This window comes from Arachis ipaensis, chromosome B09, assembly GCF_000816755.2.
Source record: "Arachis ipaensis cultivar K30076 chromosome B09, Araip1.1, whole genome shotgun sequence".
Lineage (NCBI taxonomy): Eukaryota > Viridiplantae > Streptophyta > Magnoliopsida > Fabales > Fabaceae > Arachis > Arachis ipaensis.
The window spans coordinates 66,042,601-66,047,032 of NC_029793.2; the positions used below are offsets into that span (position 1 = coordinate 66,042,601).

General features: G+C 37.6%; 1 protein-coding gene across 1 annotated transcript in view; it reads right to left on the reverse strand.

Annotated features, from left to right (window-relative positions):
- LOC107615574 overlaps positions 1–4,432 on the reverse strand; it is a gene marked incomplete at both ends in the record, with an annotated part of 7,580 nt that overhangs the window by 1,484 nt on the left and 1,664 nt on the right. The gene's annotated exons all lie outside the window — the stretch shown is intronic.

The following is a 4,432-nucleotide window of genomic DNA, read 5'->3' on the forward strand; positions in this document are numbered from 1 at the left end:
GGTTAGCAAACAGAATTGAAAATAACAAAGTAAAACAAAAGAGTAGAGGCGGAAGGGAAGAAGTTTAACGAAAACAAAAAGTAAATCACTCAAACAGTAAATGAAATTCACAAAAATAAAAATGCTCAATCTAGTGATCTTCCAATTTAATCATTGTTGATGCACAATCAATCCCCGGCAACGGCGCCATAAACTTGATGCACGAAAAACTTGTCTCGCAACAAATCTCCTTTCGGCAAGTGTACCGAATTTGTCGTCAAGTAAAAACTCACAATAGAGTGAGGTCGAATCCCACAGGGATTGATTGATCAAGCAACTTTAATTAGAAGAATGTTCTAGTTGAGCGAATCTAGAATTTGGGTTGAGAGTTGCAGAAAATAAAATGGCGGGAATGTAAATAACAGAAAAGTAAATGCTAGAATTAAAGGACTGGAAGTAAATGACTGAAAATAAATTGCAGAATTGTAAATGGGAATGGGGAATTTGCTCATAAAAGTAAATGGCAGAAATTAAAGAGAATGGGTAAGATCAGAGATGGGGAGTTCATTGGGCTTAAGAGATGTTGCAATTCTTCGGATCAAGTTCATTTTCATCACTTCTTCAATCAATGCACTCAATGATCTCCTTGGCAATCTTAAGTGATTGAATTACAATTTCTTGCAATTCAATCTCTCAAATCTTGATTAATAGCCAATTCCTTGGTCAATTGCTCATGAGAAGAGATGAAGTATGGTCACTGATTATACCACATGTATTTCCCAAATCAAGTATTCAGAGGGTTATAGTCACATACCCATCCAAACCCAATTTGGTCCAGCATGAGAAAGCATTTCTAGCTTGATCTCTTCATTCCTCTTTCAAGGTTCAAAAGAGATCCAAGTTTGAATAGCTTCTCTTCCAAGATAACTACTCAATAGGATGAAGATCGAAAGATTTCAAGTAAAATCAAGAGAAAAGATACAAGAAGAAAAATGAAAATTAGTATTGATCCATCAAATTACAACAGAGCTCCCTAACCCAATGAAAGGGGTTTAGTTGTTCATAGCTCTTGAAAATGAAAATAAAGATGGAGAATACATCATAGAACTAGAAATTGCAGAGAAAGTAAAATACAGAGAGTAATTCTCTTTTTCCAACTTTCAGAACTCTCTTTAACAATTCAAAGCTACTCCTATATATACTACTCTTCTCAGCTTCCAGTTTTCTCTTCAAGTCTAGGGCCTTTGGATCTTGAGTTTGAAGCAGTTCTTTTCTTCATTTGGTCTTGGCTTTACTTGCAGAGAGAAAGTGCTAAGTGGGAAGAGACGTTAGCTCAGGGCGTTAGGGGTGTTAATATTTAGTGAAAGTATAAGTTCGAGAATGTTAGTGACACTTAACATTTTCACTAACGTTCCAATGTACCCCTTTGCCTCACGTTAGAGCGCATGTTAACTAGGTTAACGTGGTTTCTAACGTGGCCTTGCCAAACTTCGAGAACGTTAGTGACACTCAACATTGTCACTAACGTTCCAGTGTGCCCCTATTTGCTTCACGTTAAAGCCCACGTTAACTAGGTTAACATGGCTTCTAACGTGGCCTTGCCAAACTTCGAGAACGTTAGTGACACTCAACATTGTCACTAACGTTCCAATGTGCCCCTAGATCTCATGTTAGAGTCCACGTTAACTAGGTTAACGTGGCTTCTAACGTGGCCATTCTTAGCCATCCCAACGTTAATGACAATGTTGAGTGTTACTAACGTTGGCTCATCATTCATTCCTCATCGTTAGCTTCCACGTTAACTAAGTTAACATGGAAGTTAACGTGGCTCCTTGGGGGGTTGTGTGGTTGCTTCCAACGTTAGTGACAATGTTGAGTGTCACTAACGTTGTCGACAACTCTTACTTCTCACGTTAGCTCCCACGTTAACCAAGTTAACGTGGGAGTTAACGTGGTGTGTTGCATCCGTAGGCCAACGTTAGTGACAATGTTGAATGTCACTAACGTTGGCTTCTCTTCCCCCTTTAACGTTAGAGGCCACGTTAACTAGGTTAACGTGGGCTCTAACGTGGCCACTCATGAGTGTTTGCCAACGTTAGTGACAATGTTAAGTGTCACTAACGTTGGCTCAACTTTCCTTCTCCACGTTAGAGTGCACGTTAACTTAGTTAACGTGACTCTTAACGTGGGCAATGATGGCTTTGAGAGTGTTATTGGCAATCACTTTTCTCATTAACCTTGCAAGTTACCTCTCTTTCCTTGCTTCCTTTGGTCCTAAAATCAAGCAACAGAGTGCATCAAAGTTCTAGTCCAAGTCATGGGTAATGCAGCATACAATTTGTCGCTAAATTCATGCAAAATCCTCATGAAATAATGTAAAATGCACAATGTATGCTTGAATCAAGGTGTAGGTGAATATCTACCCAAAACTAGCTTATTTCCTAAAGAAATGCATGAAACTACCCTAAAAACAGTAAAGAAAAGGTCAGTGAAACTGGCCAAGATGCCCTGGCATCACTAGGATCTGGAAGCTTTGATGCACCACTATTTTGTAGTATATTTTATGCTGAATTGAGTGGTTTTTATCCATTATTCTCACACTTATGAATATAAATTGCATGTTTTATACTTTCCATCCTAATTTTGTGCTATGATTGAAAGCATGCTTCTTTAGCCTTAAATTCGCTAATTTTAATCTTCTCTTATTTCTATTCGATGCCGTGATACGTCTGTTAAGTGTTTCCCGGGTTTATAGGGCAGGAATGGCTTAGAGAATGGAAAAGAAGCATGCAAAAGTGGAAGAAACACAAGAAATTGAAGTTTTGAGAACCTGGTAGCGATGCGTACGCATGTACGACGCGTATGTGTGACTGGTAGAGCAGACATACGACGCCTACGCATGGCCAGTGCCAAATTCAACCAAAGCATATGCGTGGCTGACGTGTACGCATGACAGAGCGTCACGTGCTGCATTGAACAAAAGACGATGGGGGCAATTTCTAGGATATTTTTGGCCAAGTTTCAAGCCCGAAAGTGAAGATTAGAGGTTGCAGAGTGGAGCTGGAAGGGGGGAATCATTCACTTTTCATTCACACACTTTAGGTTTAGATGTAGGTTTCTAGAGAGAGTATGAAGCGTACGCGTGACCAGGGATTTTTTCAGTGATGCGTATGTGTGGCTGACGCGTATATGTGACGACCATCACGTGCTGCAATTTACAGAAAATGCTAGGGGCGATTTCTGTGCTTCCTTAGACCCAGTTTCTGGCCCGAAAATACTGATTAGAGGCTGCAGAGTGGAGCAGGAAGGGGGAATGAATCATTCACACTTTCATACACATTAGTTAGGTTTTAGATGTAGTTTTTTAGAGAGAGAGGCTCTCTCCTCTCTCTAGGTTTTAGGGTTTTTAGCTTTATTTCTTCTCCAATTCAGATTTCCGTGTTACTTTATTTTAGTTTCTATTCTACATTCTATTATTCTAGCATCTTAGTTTATCTTCTTTTGTTGATTTATTTATTTTCTAATTTAGTTTATGAACTCTTGATGTTAGATTCAATTTCTATATTAATGCAATTTATGTTTTTCATGGTTATTGTTACTCTCTTTAATTGTTAGTCATTGATGCTTGCAATTGGTTATTTAGATTTAATATTCCTTGTTACTTTTCTATGCCTTTATTTTATGCCTTCCAAGTGTTTGATAAAATGCTTGGTTGGATTTTAAATTAGATTTTTACGTTCTTAACTTGGATTGATCAATTGGAGACTCTTGAATTGTCAAAGTCTATTGTTGGTTGGTGATTGAAAGTTGATAGTTGGCTTGAGCTTCACTAACTCTAATCTTTGATTAGGACTTGTGAACTCAAATTGAATTGCTCACTTGACTTACCTTCAATTGTTAGAGGTTAACTAAGTGAGAGCAAAAGGCAATTACTATCACAAGTGACTATGATAATGGGGATAGAAATTCCAATTATCAATCCTTGCTAGGACTTTTCTAAATTGTTAGTTTACTTCCTTGTCATTTACATTCCTTGTTCAACATTTAAAAACCCCAAAAATACTTTCCCATAACCAATAGTAACTTACTTCCCTGCAATTTCCTGAGAGACGACCCGAGGTTTAAATACTTCGGTTTATTTTTATTGAGTTTGTATTGTGACAAACAATTTAAACATTGATTGAGGTTTAATTGTCGGTTTAGAACTATACTTGCAATGCGATAATTTTTGTGAAAAACTTTACCGAAAATTTTCCTCCTTCAACTACTTATTCGGATATGTAACACTAAACTACATTCGTTGCGCGTGACCTCTATGAGGTCGGGTAGGAGTAGTTGAGGCCATCTTTTTGGGGTGGACGTTTATTTTTTGGACTTGACTTTATTTTAGTCTGAGATATGAACAATATTTATATGAAATTATATCATTTTAGTTCATTTTACATATTTAATC